The sequence below is a fragment of the Antennarius striatus genome, chromosome 15 (genome assembly GCF_040054535.1).
Source record: "Antennarius striatus isolate MH-2024 chromosome 15, ASM4005453v1, whole genome shotgun sequence".
NCBI classification, from domain to species: domain Eukaryota; kingdom Metazoa; phylum Chordata; class Actinopteri; order Lophiiformes; family Antennariidae; genus Antennarius; species Antennarius striatus.
The window spans coordinates 17,250,792-17,278,039 of record NC_090790.1 but is presented as its reverse complement, the minus strand read 5'-3'; the positions used below and the strand labels follow the sequence as shown (position 1 = coordinate 17,278,039).

General features: G+C 42.8%; 1 long non-coding RNA gene across 1 annotated transcript; it reads left to right on the top strand.

The window, feature by feature from the left end:
- Positions 1 to 257: 257 nt before the first annotated feature.
- LOC137608184 (uncharacterized) lies at positions 258 to 27,248 on the top strand. Its single transcript, XR_011038163.1, has 3 exons — positions 258 to 530; positions 652 to 708; positions 26,839 to 27,248. It is a non-coding gene; the product is annotated as an uncharacterized lncRNA (long non-coding RNA).

The window sequence follows — 27,248 nt, the reverse complement described above, 5'->3', positions numbered from 1 at the left end:
CATGTTAGGCGTTGTGTGCATGTCGCACGCCAGAAGCAAGTCAAAGTCATTTATATGGAAAATGCATATAAGATGAACCCTTTCGCTGATGATGTAATGTTTTCTTTCTGGCTGATCTAACCCATGACTTCATTATCAGGGTTCCAGCAATAAGGGTGAGGTAATTTGCTGCAATATGTTTTTTATTTGCTGCTTAATTATTGACGGCGCTCTGCCAGCTTGTTGCATTTGAACCGAACGCTGCAGCCTTGGGAACGACGGGTCGCGTCGTGATGTCACCAGAGCTGTCGGCTCTCCCGGTGTGACTCAGACCAGCCTGCTAGTTCTCGAAGATACATCACTAAATTAATCCTTCTTATTTCATGCTTTTATATTCGAGAATCTCATGTAATATGGATGGATGACAAGATTTTATACATCAGCAGCTACCCGGAATTTAGCGTCTGGGGAACTCGTGAAATCCAGGGTGAGAGGTCGAGCTGTCAGGATGAGAGCGTGGAGAAGGACATAATGGATTCATCATTCAAAAGGTGAGGCTAGGGAGAGCAATGAGACTCAGGTACACGGAGGAAGAGGATGACCTCTTTTTCTTCTTCGAGTTGTGCTTGATCCATTGGTCTTTACTGCTTTCTTTGTGTGTCTTTGTCTTAGGGGTCGTGGTGGAGGTGGAGGAGGAGGAGGACGGGTCAGGTGCTGTTTGTTTGACAGGTAAGATGAATAAATACATTCCCTCTCCAACTCTTGAGGGTCTGTGGAGGAGAAGCTTCAGGGACATTCTATTTTTACTTCGACATAACAACATCTAGCGCACAGAGGGCAGTTCTGGCAGGTCTGACATATTTGCACAAGGTTAAATAAATGCTTAACATAATATGGAAATAAATTATTTTCTAAATAAATAACAGGACGATCAATAAATGACTTTGATAAATTCTAGTTATTGCTACTTTTTGACAATTAACATCTTTTATGGTTCCATTTTGCCATTTATGAGACTGCTAATGGTGTTAAATCCCACATGACATGAACACAACATCAATACAGTGTCAGCCCATAATATGCATTTCCTGTCATTTAGAAAGAGGAAGGGAAACCGTGATGTTCTAGCTTCTAATAAAGTCAGGGTTAACCAGGATCTCGCCCTCCTGACCTTCGGGGTCGCGGTGAAGCGGTTGTACGTGTTAAACCGTGTTTATCGGTGTATCTGCCCCGTTGCTAAGCGCTAGACTGTTGTTTCTTTCCATCATGCTCTGACTTTTTATCAGGAAATGTATTTCACCCCAGGATTCACCCGCAGGGCTACGGGGGCGACAGGTGGACGTCCTGGGTTTACAAATGAAAAAGTGCAACTCCTCGATTTTTCGACTTTTCAGTGTGTCTAAGATTTGCAGCAGCAACGTTTTAACCTTTAATCGATGTGAGTTTACAAAATGTTGTTAAGGTTTTCACTCTGCCCACTTCTATTGGTCAAGTATTTCCATTCACCAATCAGGATCCAGCAACATTTGAATCAGAGTTTGGTGTAAACTTTTATAAATTTATAATTTCTTCTACCCAGAATGAGTTATCTTGTCCTGTGTTTGTGCTTTTGTAACTCAACTGGTGTTTTGTAACACATACTGACATAAACTCCCTTTGTATCTGATATAAAAAGTGATTTAAAAAAAAAAATCTATCAAATCTATCCTGATCAAGATACAGGTTGAATAACTCTGGCTTATAATAGAAGCAAAACTTTCCCTGACATCAGAAAGAAACATATTGGAAGGAAAAACTTAACTTACATAAATAATGCACTAAAAAATATAGAAGACACAAAACTTTTCTGTTTGTTTGTTTTCACTGACTCTTGGAGGCAAAGTTATGATTTTAATAGAGTTTACCTGTTATTCCCCCAGCGCCACATATGTAATCTATCTATGCAGGCGGGAGACTGCATTCAATGAAAACGTCTTCTCTGACATGTGGCTCGCAGAAAATGAGTTTCAGATTGAAAAAGTAATTTGTGACATGTTTATCTTGAGTTTTGCAACTTTCCGACAGTATTTCTGTAGGGCGGGGTTGATTCAATATGCCTGATCATTATAGCAGCGTGAAGAAGCCTGCAGTGAGATCCTGAGACTATTTTCAGAACCAACAGTCTGAGGATTTAAAGTCCTAGAAAAATCCATTTCTGCTTTATTTGTTTCCATCGGCTGCAGGCCGGACTCTCAAAGGTCAAACTGGGACTTAATGTCATGATAGCTCGTGTTCCACAGCCACATAAACACAACTGAGACGTTAAATAATGCTATTAAAGCTACAGGCGAGCTCTGTGCCAGCTGTGATGATGTACGTTTTCTCATAGTGGCATAAATAGCTTCTTAGAATATCGAGGCATGTGAATATAATTACGTTGCCAGATCACAGTAAAATCAAGCAAATTATGTTGATGACCTGTGTCACTGACGTCACTGATCACATGATATCATAGGGGGTTACATGGGCATCCAGGTTTTGCCCGTAAACGGCGTCGCCTTGACTCCCGTGGCTCGCTGTGACCTCACGGTCCCTCGCGGCCCCCTTTGGCGGCGGGCTGTTTGAGTAAATGCTTCATTATGGAAACCAGCAACGAGTCCTTTGGTGTTCCACACGATGTCCGCCCGGGAGTCTAAATCACCTGGGTAAAAGCGTTTAAACCGGTTTTAATAATGATTAATGCACCTCTGCAACAACATAAAAATAAGGCTCCTAACACAATCATCCATCACCGATATGAAACTCCATCCTCCATAATGCTTAGATTACATTCATTAGCGAGGCCAGCAGCAGCGGCTGCTTGGGAGGTAGCATGGGTATTGGCAATCACTCGTATTAATCAGTTATGGGGCTGAAGAATAAAAAGTAAATGAATTAGGAAAAATGAGACGGGCGCTGGTGTTGCTACAAATACAGTAAATCTGGATATTTAAGAAAGGTGTGTACAAACCAGCACAATTGTCCCATAATCCAGAGCCCTTTCCTAGAATAATTTTGGATTAGTTAAATTATTTTTCAATCGTGCATAATATAACAAGTTTGTTGTGTAATTTGTATTTTCCATTACAGTCATTTTACTGGTTGTCGGTTATTCATTTCCTGTATGTGATGAAAACCTTTGTTTACACTCAATGATCCCAGTACAGATAACGCCAATCCAGTGTTTGCTTTTAAATATCACGCCGTCAAAGATGGGAAAGAGACAGGATGTTCGACACACAGCAGCATCGGAGCCTAGAATCCTTCTATTTAGTGTGATCTCCTCGTCTTCGCGGATCATTAAAAGTCTGTTTGTTAAATTAAAAAAAAATAAAATCAAGGCCTAGAATCTTTTTTATTTTGTGTCATCTTGTTTTCACGGACCATTAAAAAGTTTGTGGAAGTAATTAATTAACTCAACTATAAAGACAAAATAAAAAAGGAAGTTGGTGATAACGATTTAAATAAATAAAATCCGCCTTAATCCTTAATTTTTTTGCATCCAAACAACTTTAAAAATCAAAGTTTGTTTTTCAGTCAGAAGAACCAGACTTCCTGTTTGTCGCCGCTGTGAATTTGTTTGCCGATAAATACTTCCAGGATGTAATCCCCCCACCACCCCCACCCCTCAAGTATTTTGCATATTTGCGTTGTTTATGGATCAAATCGACAAGACGCAGCATGCGGCGTCTGGCTAACTGTTTCCAGTGGCGTGAACCAATCGGCTTCTCGTTTCATGTCTCAGACGTGCGGAATCCGTTTAATCCCTCTGCAAGCTTGGAAGCATAATTTTCATTTCATGCTCCAAGATCTTTAATAAATCTAAGAGTTTATCTGAGTTTATTTCCTGTCTTTCTTTATATTCGCAAACATGTTATATTTGAACAATGCAAAGGCATCCCATATATCGGCTGTTACGGGAACCACTTTGAGCTGGTTTTACACATCCCGGCTAAATATCACATCCAGATCCCAAATTCCTTAGCTTCATTCTGAAACGAGTCGGAGGCACATGATAATTACTCCAACAGGGCTGTGAACGTACTGGACTTTGGAAAAAAATAACAGAAATTTTCTTCCTGGCGGCTTTTGATGGCGTCGTTCACCTCGCCTTTCGTCTACCGCCGGGAATTCCTCAGAGGTGTTTGGTTTGACTGCCAGCGCCGTGTCCCAATTAGTCCTGGGTGGTTCGACACCCCCGTCGGAGCCGCAAATACTGGCCTTCGCTCACACACACACACACACACACACACACACACACAAATGCTCGCTTCTTACGACATGAAGACAAACAAATTGGGATTTCAAGAAAGAGTCAACCACGCTAACAGCGAAGACACTTGTAAGAACGTGTGTAAAAACACGCAAACACGTGGTGACACACTGTCACAGTTTGGTCGTCAGGAATGTCTCAGTGTTGTGGGGGATTGACACCTCTATTGGAATTTTCTGACACCCACTTATTCCCTCTGGAAGTCTCAAAGGTCTTCCGTAATTGGATTATGTCATCAGGTTTCGTCAGGTCGTTTTCAAGGACAGAAAAAGTATAAAAAATCAACTTCCTGTAATGCCCCCTTTTATTCCCGGTTTCCGTAACTCATTCGTGGTCGGCTCGGCTGTTTGGGAATTCTCGCGCTCCATTCCAGGAACCCGTAAAACGTATTTTCACCAATGCTTCACGGCTGCTCTGTGACAGGCCTGACGCTGCGGTCCGTGAAGGCAGCAGACCGGCTTCCCTGTCATTACTGCAGACGTGCTACGTGACGTTTCCCCGATGTAAACACGGGAGTGTCCGTGTCGGGGTGATGAAAACTTTCATCATCTGACCACCAAGGAAGGATAGATGTTTAAGCTGCTGTTGCCAAGGGAACAAATGCTTTGTTTGGGAGACAGCCACATGGTTCTCTTTCGTCTGGTTGCGTCTGGAAAATAATGGGATTGAATGTGAGTCAGAGGAGACAATGGAAAACGTGCAAATCAGACATGGACAGCTGTTTGTTGTTTGCTTGTTTATGTGTGTTTGTAAACAGTAAAAAAAAGTTGGAAATGTGGATAATAATCATATTTATTTCCTGCTTTGTGGACCATTAACCTCGAGGTTCGGCTCTGCTCCTGCCCTCCAGTCTTTTTCAGCATCACTCTCTCCGACTTCAGCAAAAAAATCAGCTAAAACTAGTATTGATTTTGGAATAAACAAGAGGAAGCGTCATCGTGTTTGAACTGCGAATGCCGAGAAACATTTTATGACTCAATACGCAGCGCGTGGAAGAGCCTCTCAACCTGTCTGCTCGCTGCTTCTTATTACTAAGAGGGAATAAACTGCAGGCCGGTCGGTTTCTGATGAGTGAGTAAATTACAGGTAAAGAAGACTCAATGCAAATTCTAAGTAACACTGAGCTCCTATTCCGCTACTATAACAACCCTCAAGGCTGGAGTCATGTGACTTATTTTGGCCAATGGGCTTCAACCACTATGTTCTCTTTACATTGCCGTCTTCATCAAGTTTGCGTCTTTAACGGATATCCTGACAGATGCAGGAAATTCTTTTGGCGTGTCTTGTCGGGACGGTGACGGTGGATGATACTTCAAACCATAATGTTATACATAATTGCCCAGACATGTGAAATTACACTTTGACCTTTCAAGCTAACACAGCTTCCTTATTTGAACAAGAGTTGTTTTTTTTTGTTTTTTTTAATCCTCCGCAAGTGGATCAATTCTAAAACTCGGGTCTCACTGTCACATAAAAACATCGACTTGGTAATCTTTACTGCCTCCATAGCCGCAGCGGCGATATTAAAAAGTAAATTTTCTATCATGTCTTTACGGTCATGCTGTTGGACAGTCGCACGTTTATCGATCGAGGCCCTTCGGTGCAGTTTCCCAAGAGTTACGGTTAGCCTTGGTTAGCAGGAGGCGTTTACGACCCTCAATCAAGTGATTATTTAGTGCCGGCGGAGGCGTCACAAATCAGCAGAAGGGTGTGTGATAGTTTGTGATGTTATTAGAACACAAAATACGCAATCAGCTGTTTGAATCCAACCGACAGCGCTTTTAATCCCATCACACAGAATCTCCAGGCGGATGCCGAACTTTAAGAAATGCATCTTATGGGCCGAGGAGTGTGGGAAAAAACCTCCCTTTTAGATGTATCTGCATTAGCGTGGATGTGGTTTATGGGATGCCGCTGTGCAGATGGAAAAAAAAACATCCACTGAGTGAGATAATCCCCCACAATAAACACTAAACCATAATGGTGTTTTTTTTTCTATCCCTGTTTTCTTGTTATTTCCATCATGCCTGAACCGTTTTCACGTCGGCGCCTGCAAAATACGTTACGCCGTAGGTCACCTGATGCTCCCGAGAAATCCCAAATAATCCCGTAAAAACAGTCGACAAACAGACGTATAGACGTAACGTGTCATTATAGAACGTACACGTCATGGATGTCAGAGGTCCCACCGTGGGAGTCAGAGGAGGTATGGATAAACACAATGTTCACACGCTCCTGAATACGATGCTCTTCACTGGGTGGCGACCAAAAAGTTTTTAAAAAAAACAAGAAGCGGGCTGCCTCTGAACTCCCAGGTCATCCGAGGTCACAGCCAGGAGCTGTAGCATCGCCGGTGGAGAAACCCGAGCCCGTTTCTTCCCTCAACGTAATTTCAAAGTATCACGAACATCCCATATGGAAGCAGCATGTGCTAACAGCAACAAAAGGCTTCGCCTTTATCCCGCAGCATCCTCCTGCTAATTCTGTGCAGACACACGAGATCTTTTATCATCGAATTAAATATGAGTAACATTTATTTAGGATCCCGGGGACCTGGGGAAAATAACCGGTGTGTATCTTTATGAGCTGCTCGGTTAAGTCACAACATGTGCGTTCAAAGAATCGGTCAAAAAAATCGGTCCGTCTGTTCATAATGTAGCCGAAAGCATCGTGGAAAACAAGTCGAGGATCAGTCATTTCCTGCTTTCATGTGGTGGAACAGAGGACAAATGAATTATCTCATCGCCCATATGTCCGACCGCCTCTCCGCAACCTCTCAAATAATTTCCCCCCACATCTTGATTCAAACAGATGATGCCATTTATTAAAAGGGAAGACGAATGACATTTGAAGACTGAAGTAAAACCACTTCTCTTGATATTTATGCAAAATGTCCAGCAGCAACCCCAACCCCCCCCCCTAGATTAATAAAAATGCTCACCAGCAAAAATCCCAGCAGTGCAAATTATTTCTTAAGCAATGCTTTATTAAAACAAAGCGCTCCTGCTCCCTCAGGCTAATTAGTTTTAAAGCTGGCGAGGAGTTTCAAAGCCTTTAATCACTTTGTTTGGCAAAAGTGGTTTATTTTGATGCTAACATATGGCAGGTTAAGCACGGTTTTTGCAAATAGGATGCTATTATTAGCAAACACCTTCAGAGGCTGAGCACAGAGCAGCTCTACGATGGCTAAACGGTTATATAAGTCAGTGTCGGAATAAACCGGCACGCCGTCGATATTCAGGGATACTTAAAAGACTAAATTTGTGGGGAAATTATTGCAAAAGTGTGAAAAGGTACCCTTGAGGCCGGTTGGTCGACGCAGTGAACACTCACATCGCTTAATTTAACTGCCCTCTTAATTCTGGTCTTTATGGGTTTCTTTCCATAGAAAGGCGCAAACAAAAGGTGTAATTAAACTGCAGTCTGCCAACGTTGATCCATTTGTCCTGAGCGTGTTTCAACGAAACGTTGGCTCTGGCGCCGTCTTTCTAGTCTTTCAGGTGAAAGTGTGTGAAACAAACCATTAGAAGGATCGTTCTTACATGACTGGTAGGAATTCAAGCAAACATCCAAAGCGTTAACTCACTCAAAGGCAAAAATGTAGAGGCCCCCTATCCCGCCGCGGACCCCCCGCGGCGACGGTAGCAACAATATCCGAATGCTTGTCACGCTTCTACTGCCTCAGGATGGAATTACTTCTCACAAATTTTTATTTGAAGGTAAACACAACTTTTATTTTTTTTCTGAATCTCCTCACACAACATGCACAAACTCCATTTTTATAAGAAGAAAAAGCAGAGGAAGCAGGAGATGAATTCCTCTTTTATTTTCTCCATTCATTTCATGATGAAGTTTATCCAGGCTGACTTCTTCTCTCTTTATCTGTCACAAACATCATATTTTTTGATTAAATGAAGCATGAGGCTCATATATCGTGATTTCCGGAGCTCGCAGAATATAAATAGTTGCAGCAACGTGAACCAGACGTGACATTTGGAGAAATGAACTCCGATACTTCACAGATGTGCTACAGCTGACAGTAGCAACGCTTAAAAAAAAATCATACATGGTATGAATTAAAAACTGTAATCGTGTCTGACCTGCTCAAGCAAGAAGGATGGAAAAACAATCTTCAATCTGCCTCATGAATAAAATGTATTAGAAAGAGATCAATATTCCAATAAGATATCACAATAAGTGCCCCGCACCAGCTTTACTGGGACCAGTTGAATGGACCTTTAGGGGGTTGCATTTTCATTACATATTGCAACCAAATTAGATATGCGTTTGAATTTCTGACGTGGTTATTTGTGACGATATATATAACATTTATGCACTTTATGCACCCAAACACGCCACAGAGAGTTAAATCCTGGGAGCAGACGAGCTCCGAGCGCCGGAGAGACGGGATGAGTCAGAAGAAAGATCCCGACAGCTGATTCAGTTTGTGGCGAGGAGCCGCTCAGAGTATGACGAGTTCATTATTCACAATTAACACTGCAGCATTTTACACATGAGTCAAAAGTAAAGTTCCTTTCGTGCTTAGAATGCAGATTTTTATCCTCTCAGCCATTGCTTTCTCTTTTTTCTTTCACCATTTCCAGGTTCAGAGCACCAGATTAACATACATTGAAATTCAGAGGCTCCTCTGCACAATAACGAGCTTCTTCCTTGTTATCTACAGTCACCGGAGAGGGAGAGGAGAGCATTCTTCTTCACAGACGGTCTGAGAAACAAAATAATAAACTCAACGTGTAATCTCCAGGCATCCCGCTTTATTTACTGCAATAATTTCTGCTCCCTTGTGAGAGCAGTTTTACTAAGAGCAGCAAAGCGCTATTTCATTTTTAATGGTTACCTTTGGGGTCAGGACGGAGTCGGCTTCACATCATCATTCGTGGGCACGTTTGTATCGTTTATGGATTTTCTTTCTCTGCCTGTGCTGAAGGCTGAGTCACTCCTGCAGTAGCGAGGAGCTCGGTGAGATCATCTCCGTGTGCCGTTGATGCTTTTTTGAGAACTATTGATCGGTGAGAGCATAATGGTTGCATCACCGGATCGATAGGGAGTCTGAACTGCACGAAGGTGACGCTGAGATGGTTTAAAAGAAAAACTTTAACAGTCGCTCGGGCGGGTGAAGGAGGAGATGGAGCGTTGCTTGGCTTTCATTGTTGAGAATGTGTTCGTGCTTGTTTGCATAGGTAGACAAACGGGCTTTGTGTGGCTTTTTATGACCTACTGCTGCAGCCACAGGTTTTTAAGCCATCGAAGAGCAAAAGTATGGACTGATAATCCCAATTCCTCTTGTCCTCCACGCTACCATTCAGTCTTACCCTTCTGTTTTGCCCCTTACATTGTTGGAAAGGGGCAAATGTTGGAGATGACCCTCCAAAAGAAGTGTTGTCAGACAAAGACTCCAAACACGATGGGAGAAGAAAAATCCAAGAATGCATTGCAAGCATCCGATAAAAGAAGTGCATAAATGTTATATATCTTCACAAATAACCAGGAAAAATGTAGCAGCAACAGGTTTGCATGGATTTAGAATACCTTTGAATCTTCAAATACTTCGAATCAGATCCGATTCCCTGCAGCAGTAAGTCACCTGACTGTTGTAGAAACGTCTGCGATAATTATCTGAACCATAATATGACTGATCCGCTGACGGCGTGATGGGTCGCGACCCATTTCCTAAAGGTTTCAATCCCTACCCACCCATAACTCGAGAAGGAATTGGGATTGAACCTTAACTCAATCTTCTGGCTTGATTATGTAATTTTGCTGAAACTGCTCAAGAACTTTGTAATAGCAATACTGAGTATGAAAACTGCAAATCCAAGCAACATAACTGAATATTTCATGTAAAGAAAAACAACTATAAACATGTGATATATGGTTCCACGCTCTGAAGAAACGGGTGGTCAGGGTTCAGCTGAGCGGCGAAGTAGCTCTATCTATCTCACTCCTGTGTTTGCATTTTTCTCTCAGCGTTTGAAGTAGGTAATGCTCTTTTGGTCGAGGCCCAAAGACTTGATGGTAATTACCTCGCTCTCCCTGACTCTTGTAATTTCATACCTCCAGGGGGCCATTACAGAAGCCTCTACATCCAATTCTGCAGAATTAAAGGAGGGGGAGGAAAAAAAAAATAGGAGGAAAAAAAGAGGCAAAAGACGTTCGGTCACATTGGATGTCAGGAGAAGAAAGAAATTAAATATTTACTTTGACCGCCTCGGAGGAAGGTGAATTACGCCGCCTTTGTTTAAAAACTCGTTTTGCTAATTTGTGCATGAGACTTTGAATGTGATTAAATGAGGGGCATTTTATCATGCCTCTCCTCTGGAAACAGCATGCAGCCATATGTGCACTAATGGAAAGTTTTCTGACAAGATTGATGCCACTCGCATTTTCCTTTAGCTACAGCCAGAAGGCATTATAAGCCTACTCTGTAGGACTTGTGCATTTGCAGCAGTTAGCTGGTAGCAGTTTCACCTGGAAAGCACTGCAGCTGCAGATTAATGGGCGAGGACGCCGCTGCGCCACGTGGACAACGCAGATGCATTTGAAATGTTGAAGGGTTTGATGCATCAAGATGGTTTTTATGACTCCAGACGGGCTTATTATCCACAGTGGCGACGCAGGAATGTAAATACACGGATTGTTGTACCGTCTAGTCAGGACTTCGGACCTCCCAAACGTCACCTCTTTGACCGCACGCTGCACGACTCGGTTGAGGCAGAAAAAGCTCATCGCTCAGACTCCGATATGCCGTCTGTTAAATATCAACATCAACGACGCGCAACCGCTTTTCCGTACGAATCGGACCCGAGGTAACTGTGATATAACCCCGACTGTGGCCACGGCATGTCCTGTTTCAGCGAGAGAGATTTCACAGCTCGGTTTACTCGTGTCGAGGCTTGGCCCCCGCAACGACATTCCTCCCTCATGACGAAAGGGGAAATTTTGATACTGTCTCCTTGTAAAATATTCATACCGCTCGTCGTGAGGGAAGGTGTTTGGTGTGCATCTATCTTTCCGTTGAAGCCAGTTGACATTGTGGAACCATCTCGGTGTCACATGTTCCATCTGAAATGCCACTGGAAAGTATTACCTTGAAAGACGCGCCTCGTGTCTTCTAATATATTCATCCTGCATATTCGTTAGCCATGCTAACAACAATCCAGGGAGAGATTTCCTCCTGTGACCAACGTGGTTACCAAATGTTGATAATTTCACAGCTCAATTAGTAAACTACAACATACGGCTTTGGTTCGGGCTCTGTGGAGAATTAATGGATGTGTTTTTTTAAGAATCAGTATCAGTGTGAACGCCTCCCTTCAAACTGCTATTCTTGCTTGAATTTCTGCCCAGACTATCTCGCCGGTACTCGGCAAATTTGCAGTTATGGATGTAGATTATTTTTTTGGAGAGCCTGCCTCCCATAACATATGTTTGAATTTTATAAATTGCTTGTTTGGAGGAAGTGGTTTCTGCCTTGATTACATTATGGCTAACATTGGAAGAAGTTTCAGGAATGAACTCAGGCTCCTTCTCCTCAGACTGGAGGAATCCGTATAGAATTAGTATAATTCACATTATACACATACATGTAATTATATAATTCACATGCTCAGGGTAGATTTGGTGAAGCTTCTGGGTTCGGTTACTCTTGTGACGGAATTAAATCTATATGCAAGTTCATCAGGTCAAAAAGATTCATTTTTGTGATGCTCCAACAAATTTTATTCTCATTATATCTCTAAAATATATATCAAATATATATGTGTAGCTGTGTTTGTATTGTTTAATTCAAAATGTGCTGGCTTGAGCTAACTGGTTGCTGCTGAGGGACGTTTTCAGACCAATAATTAACGAACGAACCAGAAGTAATTGGTGCATCCTGTACATTTACTGTATGTTTGAATAGCCAAAGGGTCTCATTTAGTCTAAAATGAACAACCCTTGCGGTGATTGTCTACTGGACATCAATCGAGACTCTAATGGTCTCTTCGGGTTCCTTTCTGACTGGTCTGACAACAGAATTCTCTGAAGACCTAATTAGCTCGACCACGAAGCCCAAAGGATGATTGAAAGCATTGAAAAGTACACGGCGCAACATTTCCTGTACCAGCGAGGGAAAACACAGAGGTTGATCATTTCACCGGAGGGAAATATGAACATGAAATCTCACCCGTTATTAATATTCTATTCCATCTTAACGAACTATTTGCACTGTTTTCATCACGTAGCATGCTGCTTTTTGAAGCTACAGCCATTGTTCTGCTTGAATCTGTTTTAATGACCTCTCCCAGTTCCCCCTCTGGCGGGGCATAGATGGGATATTTAAATAAATACACGAGTAAATGTGCTTGTGTGTGTCAGGAGGTGGAGCCGGATTCTTTTGAGGTGATCCAGGAGGGGAATTCTGCAAAGGAAAGGAACAAAGATGTAATCCCAGAAACACACGAGTGCCTGACATAAACAAACACGCTGGGAGGATTTCAAAGGGAATGGCTGCTCGCCGGGAATCTTCTCATGTCCTGATGGGAGATAAGGAAGCAAATGCAATGCAAAGCAGTATTAACACACACAGCACCACCGGCAGGGCCCTTCGTCTTTCATGTGTTATCAGGTAAAAGATTTGCTTGTTTGCTTAGCAGCGATTTCCCTTGTCACAGTCTTGCAGACTATATCCGTCCTGATGCTACAGCAGGAGCGTAACCACGTAACCGGGGAGCTTCCCCCTAATTCTTCAACGATGAGCTCAACGAAGATCAGCTTGTACTCGCATTTGAAAATCATCCATCACATCCTTTGATCGTTATGCAAACCTGTGTGTACTGAGCTAACAAGTCAGCACAAAGATGCAGGAGATGGACGTGGTCATATGGGAAACCCATACAATGCATTATCCATCCATTATCCATTGTCCATAAGTGCTTGACCTTACAAGGTCGCAGCGTTGAGGAATGAAGTGAGGAGTAAACTCATCACGGAGGCTGAAGCAGGGAGAGAAACCACAGTGTTGACCTTGTTAGGTTGTTACGGCATTTATTTAAGTTCCTAATTTGATGCAGTTTTAAGGGAATTGATAAAAACATTTCCCCTGGTGCATTCACAGACTTTTCCATTTGATTCAAAGCAAAAATACTGACTTGAACCCTCCCCAAACAGTCAGATGAACAGAGGTGGTCTCGGAATATTTAGTCTCTCATGTGAAATGATTTGGGGGATTGTTTAGGCTTTCAGACCGATTACAGGAAGTTCCAAAACACTATAATCAGAACTTAAAGAGGGGAAAATCAACACAACAAAACAAAATCAGTCACAGTGGCTCATGGAAAGAAGGGAGACATTTGGTTCAAAAAGCATTTTACTGCACTGTGTTGCTTTGGAATCCATTATTTGAAGCATATGAGAGAGATTTAATCAGTACTGACAAGAGGCCAACATTAGACACATGATTTTCGAAATAAACAGTCATGAGTGTAAATGCAGCTCACGTAGCCAATGAAGACTAGATTTATTCTGATGGGTCCAGCTATTTTCTGCAATTGCAGAATTGTAGTGAAAAACAAGCTAATTTGATCAAATATAAATGCACCGTTGGACATGAAAAGGTTTTAAGAGTCTTTAATTATACATGACTCATGATGCAGCATTAGAATAATAAATTTAATTTCCTCTTGGGACTGATTTACACAGTCCAGAGACGCCTTTAAGGCAGATATATTGATTTATTTTGACATGATGGTCTTGGTTTTGGCGGTGGCCACCACTGGTGGTGGTGGCCAATGGTTCCATAGAGACTAATGAAATGATGACGCTGGTGAATCTGTGATGACTGGATGCTGATGGGAAGGAAATGCAAGGAAATACAAACTAGACGTACAGGGTTAAAAGTGCATGATGTCACCCTGACCACCCGAGACAAGCAGGCCAGCGTCAGATAGAGTTACCATCAGACCTTTAACACATTACATAATATAACTCATAGCTGCGTCAACTGAGAAAGTGTCCATCCAACCATCTCCTCTTCCTTTTTCAGTCATCTCATCTTTAATACCTTAGACGAGTGCCGAAAACATTTCTTTTACTCAGATTGTTTTAGCTGGTAAAACATTTCAATTCAAAGGGTCAATATAGGTGATTTGGGTTGTCCTGGATCCACTTCTGTCATTGTATAAAAAGAAGTGAGCTGATGGGATGGCATTTAAGCTAAATGTCAAATCTTTAGTGCCTAGAACAGTTCTTTGAAGCATTTGGAGGCTTACCGATGTTTGGCACGTAAAGGGTCGCGAGGATTTGCCGGACCGACAAATGTTAAGATTTGCAACCGGTAAAACATCGTCTCTGCAGTTTGTGCAACCTTTAAGGAAAAATAAAACTGAACTGAGTTTGAGGCAGTTTTCCTGATTTTAAACTTCATGTTGAGAACATGTCTTGGTGTCCATCCCTGTTTATCAGAACGCTGAGACGACAGACGACTAGTGCAACCTGCAGATGGGTGGCGACTGATCAGTGAAGTTGGTGGACAGTTGATAGGAAGAAAACTTTGCTCTCATAGCTTCACGCTGTTGGGCTGGAGAGTTTTTATGACAACCTCAAAGCAGAATCAAAACCACATTTCTCTGATTTTAAGCCTCCTGAAAGCCTGAGACCCCCCGATGGTGGAAAGCAGCCCCGAGCAGTCGGCCTCGGCTTCCAGTCGTCTATTATTTACATCACCATACATACGGAACGGAGGCTGTTGAGTCAAGTGTTCGGTCCAAAGAGCTGTAGGTTGCTGATTGCTTCGCAAAGCAGCCGTGACGACTTGTCATTGTCGAGGAATATGAGGTTTCGAAACCCACAAAATCCACTTTTACCGAATTTTCTTCAGAGAATTCCTTCCAGAGTTTCCGCAGCATCAGGGACACCAGCTGAAAAATCTCGGTTAGCAGACATATTTTCTAACCAGGCGTTTAAAAACAGTCGTTGTAGGCTGACATTCATTCAGTCACACAACCTCAGAACCTTATTCACAGAAAATGTGAAAAGCGGTGAGAAGAGATTGTTGTAAGACGCTGAAGCAAACAGCTCAATGAAACCAGAAGAGACTTTTAAATAGAAGGCAGTGCCTGTGTTCAAACTCAGAAATGATAGAAATATAAAAGAGTTTAAAATTCACTGAACTGTGAAGGAAGAAACATGACCAGAAATCGACAGCTAATTTACCAAATGGTGTCTTCAAGTCGTCTTGAATTACGATTCAGTCGTCAGGTGGGAAAAGAAGATACCGTCACGACTTAATTAAAGATTTTCCTCCACCTCCTCCTCCTCTGATAATGTTCAGCCAGTTGTCTGCCTTCACGCTTTATTCCCTGAACTTTTGCACTCTGTCAACACCGATGTTTTACAGGACTGAATTCACGATCCCTTCAAACTCGCTTGGTATTTAAAATTTCCATTCTTAACCTCCCAAACCACATCCATTTATCTCTCTCTGCTCCTGCCAGCTGATCTCTTCTGTCCGTGGTTTTCTTGACCTCTCCTTTTGCTCTGCGTTTCCCCGACAGCGGCCCGCTCCTCTGGAAATGCTGTCAGCATTGATTTGCTACCTGTAGTTCAGACGTTTCTCTTCCTACGCCCTGTTTTCTCATCAATTCTGATCAGCCTTGACTTTGATGTCAGTCTGTCAATGATGGAGCTGGATCTGGGGGGTTGTCAGGCTTTCCTACCTGTAATTCCACCTTTACAGTGGCGTTGTGAAAAGAATACAATCTAGACTGCATTTTAATCCATTTTTTGTGCAACAAAACTTGCAGAAATGACACGGCATCACCCCTAAGCATGAATAAATATATATATGAGAATATATTCAGTGGTCAAACAGGACATACTGCCAAACTCTCATTAAAATTCATCTCTGCTGGATGCTTCTCCTATCATATATTATGAAATGATTTCTCTATGCTCTCCACGCTCTGCTTCTTTTTGATTTTTGATGCGATGAAACACTTTCTGCACCTTCTGCATTGAGCATCGCGGTCGACGTCCTGCTGCGCATCCACCCTCCGCCTCAAGCTCAGTTTCCGTAAGACCGATTCCTCAACAAACAAACGTGTCCTGAGCGCTGCGTCGACATCAGATCGCCACCACGCCTCCTGTCGAGGCTAACGAGGGTATGACGGGAGCGCCGGGGACTGTCAGGGACCGAAAAATTATACTTGAGGAACTTCTGGTGGGATAAAAGAAAGATTTCACTCGTCTGGAGGGCTGAGACGTTGGTATTTGATCCAGAATTCTCACTCAAACTGTCTAAAGTTGCTTTTTCTCTCGCAGTTAAAGTGTGAAGTGAACATAGAAGAGGTACTTTTTCTGGCTTACTAAAAAAATGGTAAAAATTCTGTTAAAATAAGTGAAGCCAGAAATTGAGTAGGTTTAAATAAACCTCCTAAACATGATCAAAACCAGGCGGAGAATTTGCAGGTTAAACTTGGAGATTGATGGCAAGATATTGATGTTAAACAATTTATTTTAGGCCAAAACGTGTTCAAATATTGATCAGATATTGCATAATCATGGTACCATTTGCTAAGGTTTTGCCTTTAGTCAAATAGTCAACGTTTAGTTGTAATACTGCTTCATTACCAGAGTGACAAGGCTACAGATATTTTATCTTCTAATCAGAGCTGATGATCGACCTCCTCCCGCCTCAAAGCGCCGCAGGAAGTTCATCCCTCCCGCCACAATCAAACCTCACGACTCATCAGCCTCATGTGGAGAGAGTCTCTGACCTCCATCCCAGCTCATCTGAACGTCCTCCTGCTCTCTCCGGATCCCCGTCGTTCTTTGGATTAGACTCCAGATCGTTAAATCTGTGTCATCGGGTCGTAACTCACCATCATGGACGTTATCATCACCTGTAAACGAACCGTATCCTCTCGCACGATATATTCTTCTCCCCCATCACTGATGCGATCCGTCTATTTTTGGATTTTATCACCGTTTATGCGACTTGTGAATTCCTACTCTACATCAACAAACACGCCCCCTCCTGTGGACGCGGCGCGAGTTTCGACGTCCCGTCGCTCCTTGAACACTGCCCCAATGTCCTGTATGTGAATCGGTCATTTCTCCAGGCCCTGACAGCTGGAGGGGTGGGGGGTGGGGGGTGGTCAGACGTATCGCCCCTTGCCTGGGAGGACAGCTGCCCCATTCCCTCGTCCTGCCTCCGAACACTGGGGCCTTGTGCGGCGTCCACTTCTCCTGAATGTCACTACTCATGTAACTACCTCACGCTCATATCACCGTCCACCCGCTGGCTCCCCCCTCCCCATCTAAGAACCGGTCTGTTTATCTGTCACACATTTACACCTCATCTTTGTTTATGTTTCCCATCGTCTCTACTTTCTGCAGACCAAGAACTTTTCATTTTATTGCACCAAACAAAAAAAACAAGCCGTAATTCATCACCTGATGGGAGATACACTCCACAAATATTCTTCTTGACAAAAAACAAAGGTTTTTAAACTGCTTCTATAGTTAAGGCATCATATAAATGCACCATATCGTGTATTCCGTATTGGGAGAGTGTTTCCGTATCTGAGAATGCAACGTGTGTGTATTTTTGCTGTAAATGAAAATTATCTGGTGGGTTAAAATAAGCACCTTGGACAAGGTTGAACTTGCGCTCAGAAGCGTGACACCGCGTCAAGTCCAGCCGAGGAATTCCGAGGAATGCTCAGGCGGGGAGGCGCTTTAAGTCGGGCTCCCACACGAAGTCGTGACGGATGGGCCGATCCTGTCAGCTCGTCTTCGACGGAGAAGGCTGCAGGAAAATCAGTCACAAAACGACTAGTCTCAGGGGTCAGAGGGCAGCGCTGCAAAGCCCCTGAGCAGAATAGAGATGCGTCGGCGTCGCGGCGTAGATCCAGTGTGATTTATCGGTCCACATAAATATAGAACAGAGAAAAGAACAGAAGAGGGAAATGGAAAATATCAATCAGACATAATAGAAACAAATTAATCCTGTCACAGTCACTGTGTTTGTCCAATTATGGGAAATGATCAATTAATCTATAGTAAAGTCACCGATGGGTGGGCACCATCATATAAAATGTTCTTAAATGGAAAACAGGAGTGAAAACTGATTGGATGCGTGTCTTTTGGCAGACAGCCTGAGGAGCGAAAGCGAGTCCAATTAAACACGTGCTTTCTTTTATGCATGAGTTCATCTTTTATCTTCATTATTGCCTATTCTGAATGTCACACGTCCATTTAAAACATGTTCCACTGCAGATGTGTGCAGGAGCAGTGGCAGATAAATTCCTCAACAGCTACAGATATTTAGATGAGTAGAAATTGACTGCAGCACAGAAGAAAACCAGTTAAACGGATGTTGAACGCTTTTAAACCCAGTTTCTTGTCATCATAGTAATCATGATGACCTGAAATCTGCATTTACTACCACACAGGTGTTAGTTTAGCTAATAGGAGCTAGCAGTTTGTGCTTCTTATCTTATAGTGATTATTAGTTGGACAGCGGAACGTTTTTGTTCCTTGCTGAGTTTCATTAAATGGATTCAAACACATAAAAACAGAGGCGACTGTTTCTTTATAAAATTTTCCACTATGCTATTTTTCATTATTTAATATTTATCAGTGGTTCAACCACAGCTCAGGAATAGATTAAACGCAAACTAATGCAGTGCGCCCTTGTTATTCACGGTTAATGCATTCCAGGAACCACACGGGAATAATGAATTCCTCAATATAGCGACAAACTATTTATTATTTAAGGTAATTTAAACTATTATGAACTATTATTAAACCACCTTCATATTTGAGCTTTTCTGCACTGCTCCTAAATGACAGGGGGATATAACACAGTTGGGAAATGATCAAAATACATGTTTGCAAAAATTCACAGTTTTTCTCTCTTCCTGGCGCCATTTTTCCCTGAAAAAAATGTAAATTCAAAACCGGCAATCTTCCTTCATTAAGCTCACATAGTTTACATTACTGCTGCCCACACAGAGAGCGCGATGCGAACGACCGAGGGCTCCGAAAAATGCTTGTGTGTCAGCTCGTCTTTAAACTTTCATCTCTGTTGAATGCAAATCTTCGCCACAGGTCATGTATCCTTTCACGCGTGTGGAAGCATGTTTCCTCAACTCCAGCTGCTTTGAATGCCTTTAAATTAAGATAACTTGCATACTGCATGCATGTGTGTGTGTGTGTGTGTGTGAAGCTGCCGTTACTCCTTTGTTGTGGTTTTTTTTTTGTGACAGTTCCTCAGAGCCAACTGGTCGTTCCAGCTTTTTTGGATCCCCTCGTTTTATAGGCGATCCGTATCCTCTTCCTCGCTTCGCGCCGGCTCATCTCATTCAACGATGCACTAAAACCCTCCAGTGTAAATCTGCGACGGCGTGAAAAATGGCGTAGGCCATCATCAAGGTTTGTGTGTGATTTCCAGGGATGACGGTGATTTATCGTGGCGGCGGTTTCACCACACATCCCCCACTCTTTAATATTTCCCCTCCTAGTCTTTTTCTCTCCTAACCTGCACGATCTTTACCTCTTGTGCGATGTTGTGGAATGTAAACGATTGCCCCGAGGGGTCAAGACAAAAAAGGTCACCCTTTTTTTTTGTGTGTGTGTGTGCAATGCTCTCTATGCAAATTTCAAGGCAAATACCGCGATGTTGCAGCCAGCTGGCACGTCTTCAAACAACCGTAGAATCATTAATGGGAGTGACGGCGGAGGAAAGATGATAATTACTTTAATTACTCTGGGATTCAATCTCCTCTTATGCAAAAACAAAGTTTTAATGATGCCCATAAAGTGTGTAAAGCTATAAAGATTCACTGTTTTATCTCCTGGGGTCTGATTTCACTCATCTTTATGATTCTGCAACTGAAGGAGAGAAGTGATTGTTTGCTCGCTGTCGCTCGTGTTTATGCAGCGGCGAGAAGAATTCCTCACCCCCCCCCTGCCTGGTTTTGGCGTGAAATCTCAGGTGCAGGCAGGTATGCAGTTGTGTGTTTATGGAGCTTCCTGCAGAGTAGATTGGGGCAATTATACTTCTAAGGCCTTTCATATAACAACATGCACTTTGTCCCACCGACAGGGTGCCACGCCGGGGGCGGGGGTCATGGGGGGGTGGGGTGTTCATACAAACACAGTCAGAGGACAGGCTTTAAAGCATGAAAACAAGGCTGAAAGAAGACTTTTAATAGAAACATGAAGCTCCTTTTTCTCATTTTCCCCTCACAGGGTTATATTAAGCCCTAACTCCAAAGACGGGTGAATTCTTTTGCATTTTTCAGGGTGTAAAATTTCCAACAATGCATGAAAGTGTGGCTTGCATTCCTGCACTGGAGGCCTTCAGTGGGTGGCATTCGGAGAGCAAATGTCAGAGACGGGGGTGTAATCTAAACAGGAAAGTGAAAACATTGAGAACATTAATGATTGTAGTTGACACCCCCAGACGACAGAATGTTTTCAAAGGTGCAGAAATGCTGCTAAATACACTTCCCTAAAAAAAATATAATAATTATGACATTTCTTTTTGGATTCAAACTGTGTCCTTGCTGCAGCTAGTAAACTGAAAAACACAAATAATGTGTTATCTGTGGAAGAGTTTGATGCCAACCACGCATTAAAAAACACAGATAACATCTTAGGTCGAGGCTTTCGGTGGTGCGTCTGCAAGTAACAGCTGGAAACAGGCAACAAATGGCGATTTTAACATAAAGGATTCTTCGCGCTGCAGGAAACTGCCTTCTCAGGTTGAGAAAGAAGGCTGCAATTATTAGAGATGACTCACACCTTTCACTGTGAGGGAGTAGGAGGTGGAGCAGGTGGTTTCTGGGTGTTCACTTAACACTTGACAAGAGATGACAGGAACCTGTTCTCTGTGAGGCGTTCATGTGAAACGGCTCCGGCGGTGGGGGGTGGGGGGTGGGGTGAAATGTAAAGCTCACCTGATGTAACTTAACTCCCATAATGATTAGCAATGTGTTTCAAAGCACCGCCGACCTCTTTATCATCTACTTAAAGCTTGATAAACGGTGCTTTTTCATCTGCATCTATTGCTTTAAAGGATTAACACATATCAGAAGAGGCACATCGTGCACAAGGCAACGTCTGCAAAGTCTAAAAACTGTACGAAGTATTTAGTTTGCAGATGGAGACAAGACGAGGGCTGCAATTTGGTGAAGAATCACATCCTCCTCTGTGGCTGGAGGAACCTCCACCGCATTTGGTCTCATGAAATCCTTTGAAAATCCCACTGGATGAACTGAAAAATATGCTTGGTGGTCAGGCTTAAAACAAGGCGACTTTTCTTCACTCGCTAAAAGTTTCAATTTTGGTGAGTTTTCACTCAGCAGTGGTGATATTTCTTTCCACGCTCATACGGAGGACGAGTATTTGTTTTTTTTAAAGCGAGTTTCATTTGTCTGCCCGGCGACTGCTGTCAGAGGTATTTAGAGGGCGATGTGAAAACGCATGGAGAAATGAGACAGGACATGCTTTTCTTGCAGGGTTTGAGTGGAAAAGATGTTATCAGAGGAAATCAGAGGAAAAAAAAAAAAGAATATTTGCCCGATGACCGCAGGCCCGGTCGCCATCGTCCAGGGCATTGTTTGTTATGACAGGGAAACGCTGCAGAGTCACGTCAGCTGTCTAAAACCCTACACCATCACGTCTAATGGAAACACGATGATGCCGACGCAATTTGCTGCCAGTAAACACTTCCACGGTCTCGGGTTTTAAGGGTCGACGGGTGAAAATGATCCTGATGGGTTTTACAGAAGTGGGAAAAAAAATTTTTTTTAAAAAGGAAGGAGAAAGAAAAACAAAGCAAAAATGGTAAAGGAAAGAGAAAACGGAGCAATCTTCATCTTGATTAACCCCCCACCCCCACCCCCACCCACTTATGGACAGGTGGCTCTCGCAATAAGACCTGTTGAGTGAAGTACTTGTGTGAGATTAATAGTGGAGATACGGATGTAATGAGAGAAGGGAGAACAGAACAGAGACCAACTTTGGGGAGAGATGACAAAAGAGAGGGAAGCCCACCTGGACGCCTGCCAGCGGGACGTCAGCGGTCTCTAGATTACTGGCTATACATTACCCCCCAACTATTAAAATATTACACGCACTGATTGATGCTGACAGCCCGACCAGAGGGCGGTGAATATGTGGGCAAAATGTGTCTGTCTTCATTTGAGCCTGCTGCCTTCCAAACTCCTACAAATCGCCAATTTCTTGATGGTTTTTCCTTCGACTGACGCTCTTAAAATGAACAAAGAGTCATTAAACCGTTGCTTCACTTCCATGTCCTGCGAAAGCGATGACTTTTCTACGTGGGAAACAATTTTCAAGCACATCCTGCTTTATCCCTGTGGTTCCCGTCACCGTTGGAAGCGTGATGTCTTCGGGGACGTTGGCAACGCAAGTACGATGAACTCCAAGGACACATCTCTTTTAATTGACTCTAGGGACCGTCCCCTCACACCCCTGTGATTACCCACGCTCATTTGAACTTGCCCCCGTTGGTAAAATCACCAAATAATTACAGGTGGCGAGGCAGGAGGTATAGTTATTGGATGTACTTGAGATATGGTGATAGACGGTTTCTCATTAGCCAAATCCTCTTCGCTGCAGATCTCCCGAGGGCGAGTTTCGTTCAAACAGCGCTTAAGACACCTACAAAGCAGTCCGACACCCCCGGCAGCAACGTGAGGCGAGAGATTGGTGGCATCATCCAGAACGTATGTGCAGTATGTGCGACATGCAGCATACATGGGCGCATTACGTCCTGACTGATTTATGATGCGTCCTCCACCGGGCAGATGTCGCCTCCTTAATATCTCTACACCTTTAAACGGAGCGCACTTCCGGATGCCGTCAGCCAATGGAATGCGCGTACGGTATCACGTGACTGGCTACCCAAAATCCATGATGAGGTGAAGTTGCGAGCGTTGGTGCGCGAATGCGAGGAGGGGAATGTAGTTATCCTTCAAAAAATGAGACAATCTGGACCAGGGGTCTCCAAACTTTTTCCTGTAAGAGCCGTGTAACTTTTCCCTTCTCTAATGGGGGGCCGGGGTCAGTTTGGAACACTGATCTAGAACATAAATCTTTACATAACTAAAGCCAATGGATCAATCTAATGATTTCTTCTCAACCACATGCCCAACAGAGAGTCAGAGAGACAAGAAAACGGCCAAAACTTTGCGTCCTCGGAGGCGGGAAGGAACCACCAATGCAACAAGCATGTGTTATGTATAATTCAGTGAGAACATCCTGCCCGTAAAATATATTTCTGTCTGTGTCTGTCAAAAAACAACAACATTTGGACCAAAATTTTCTCAGCAGACACGTGACTGGTTGATAAGCTGAACACTTGGTTGTGGGGCGTAGTTTTAGACTCCCATACTGTTTTGAAGAGTTTTTGGTTTGAGTGAAATTATTCACAGTTTTTTAATCTCCCCAGGTGTGAATGTGAGTGGCTGACACTTACCTGTGTTCCACTGTGTGATAATAGTGAGCTAACAGTGAGTCTCCAGTTTCCCTGAGGGACCCATTATTCATGAAACTGCTCCAAACCTAACACGATGAATATTAAACAGAAACACACAAGAATTTGATTATTTGGGCAAAAATAAAGTATATTCACATGCGGGAGACACACACACACACACACACACACACACACACACACACACACACACACACACACACACACACTGACACACACACCTCCTGCCACAGATCCCAGAGCTGAACAAGCTAATAATAATTCAAAAGCTAACACTAGTGTTACGGAATAAAGTTCTGACTAACACACAATTACATTTAGTCGGTATCGATCGATCCTTGAGCTCCTAATCACTAATAGTGGGTTGCATAGCTTGAGTGTGTGTGTGTGTGTGTGTCTGCATGAATGTTTGTGTGTCTGAATAACAGACGCTGTTGCCTTCCAGATCCCGCGGGAGGCCTTCATGTTTATTTCATCGGCTCTTGCACTGAAAAATTATCAACTCACCTAAAGCATGTAGGACGCTGTGCAAAGGTCAGACTTTATTGTGCGTTTCCTTGTGTGGACACACACATAATCCTGCAAGCTTATGCACATGGTAATGAATTTAAAAACATTTTTCCAATATGCAATATCTGATTTTGTGTATCGCTTAAACTTAGGATTAAATGATACATTAGTAAAACAGGAAATAATTTAGAAATAAAAAGGAACTGATACCTTATCACCGGAAAACATCAAAGTTGTGCACGCTTACTTTTTGTATCTTACATTTTGAGTGAATTTCTGCTTTGTTAAATTACCACTTTCACTTGACCAGAAGATGTGGGCTCTTCTCCTGCCATGCAGCTGCAGTGGTTTTTAGGATAAGATGCTTTTGAGATGCTTTTCTTTCACCGTTCAAGCTGTGAATCAAGTGGAGCTGAGAAGAAAAGGCCTCTAAACAAAAACACAAATGGAACAGAAATTCCCAGCATAGCTGAGTCACGTGAGCGTGAGTCACCACAATTGGTGCACATTCACTGAAGGCTACCATCCCAATCACGACATTCTCAGCGTGCGAGCTACCGGCATGGCTTTCTGTGGGAATGTCACGCATCTTCTCAAACCTCACGAGAATGAAAAGAGGCAACAAAAGAGACACTGCTGAGGTTCTAGAATGAATTCTACTCTTTGGCTTGGAATTTCTGTTCCATTTGTGTTTTTGAACCTGTTTTATTCATGTCACCAATCAACTTCAAAGGGAAAAAAAAAACCCTCAACATAAATTCTAAACGTGTTTGAGCTTTTTTTTTTCCAGTTCCACTCAATAAAGCATGAAACTGGGCGAGTGGGTATCGTCCCAATGAAGGACCCGTGGGTGTAGATGAGGTTAAGACAATTACCATTATGTGAACCCGGGTGATCCAGAGGTTTATTTTAGAAGTCACTGACAGATTTACATAAAATCTGAACAGGGAACAGTGGAACATGGCCTTATTTGCACTCTCAATACCATTTGTCTTTTGAAAACTTCCCTGACGCACCAGTTTTCTGCTGCCTCCTTTGTAAACTCAAATGTCAGAGTGTCCTTGAACACACCAATAATTGGAGAGAGAGGGGGGGTGGGGGTAAAATACTTCCTGGCTGCAACTGCATTAAAAAAAAAAAAAGTTAAAGGAAGTTCAGAAAGATTTTCTTATGTTGTGAATATGATGCAGAATTATTCTGGGATTAGTAACTGTCTCTGAGACGTCCTGTGACCTCTGCTGTTTGTCGCTGTTCCACAAATAACAAATGTTTTCTGAGTGCGGTAATAGCACGTAGCAAATATATATAGCACTCATTATTTTTATTCTTAAAATTATGAAAAGATGACTATGTTTTTTCAGAAAGACGTGAAAACACTGTCAACATAATATTCCATACTACAGTTGTGTGAGTATTACTCCGACTAGATTGACTTAAAGGAACAAGAGAGGAAAGAGAGTCACTAAGTAAAAGAGACACTGAATGCACAAAAAGTTTTAAGAGGTAAAAATACTTTTCTTTGCAAACAACATGAGAAAGGAGAGATAAAATCCAAAGGTAGTTGACATTTTAGTATGAACTTCTCTTTTCTGCAGACAGTGTTTGCACACGGAGGGATTCTCAATTCAAAGTCCTTCATAAGGACTTCGATTGTATTTCCACTGCTTGAATGAAGCTGTAAATTTAGCTCCCATACAAATATTAACAATATTTATAAATTTTTTATAAATGTCTAACTTTATTTTCTTTATGTTTAACTTCACAAATGAAAGTGGGCATCTTGACCTTTGGAGGTGAGGATTGTTTAGTTAGCTTCGGTGACATTTTGTACAGCATTTAGCGTGAAGGTAGCGTCAGGTCGCCTTTACAGCTCGAGTCAGGAGGAACATCAATGCCTCTCCTTTCATTCACTGTATCTTTGACTATTATTGGTATTCAGCAAGTGCTTCACTCAGTGAAAACCAAACTGAGAGGATTATGCCAAGCTTATTAGATAGAATCAGCCTGAACGGGGTTTTTTTTCCTGCCCGTCTTAAGATAGTGCACAAAGCATCCTGGGAGAAATTCCCGGCACCTTCTCGATTCTCAGTCACCTTTATTATCTCCTTCTGAAATGATTTTTAACCTCTCAGCCTCTGTTCTCTGACCTCTGCTCTACATTTCACGCGCCTTTCAAAACCTACCGCTCCCAGGCGAAGCGTTTCCCATTAATAACAAAGTGTTTTTTGTTGTGTTCCTCCTCTCCGCAGCTCCGTGGGTGAATGAATCACCGGTCTGGATAGTTTACAGAGCTGTTCTCTTCTCCCTAAATGAGATGAGGCCTTCCTTTCTACGGGAGAGGCAGATAAGAGCTTAATGCATTGCCCCACAGAGCCGCATCCAGCCCTCGCCTCATAAATCACAACATGGTTATACTTGGGGGTGTTGCCGTGTGTTTACTGGTGGTGGGTGGAAGTTATGTGCGATGACAACACTTTCATTCATATGCTTGTTTGCTGATGTTTAATTGATTTTTCTTTCCCCGCAGGCTTCATCACGGTCGTTACCCCCCGCAACACGCACGGAAACACGCCGTCTGGAGACGAGTGAGGGATTAAAACAAAATATAACCTCTCATATTAATGACCGCGATGGAAGTGGGGGACGTCTATCATCATGTAGTACCGCTGGGAAAGTGGCAAGATGTCTAAGTGGCAAATGGGATTCATCAGAGAGGCATCTGAACGCCGTCGGCGGAAAAACGCAGCCAGAAAGGAAATGAGTTGATGGAGTCCAGGGGAGCTGGCGAGGGTCGCCTGAAGGTTCGGACAGAAAGATGTCCCTGCTGGTATCTACACAGAAAAACCTGGAACCTGGTGAGCCTCTGGAGAAACAAATAAAGCTTCGACATAAAATATAAATGATTTTCCAAAAAAATAAAAAATTCTTTTCTTAAGA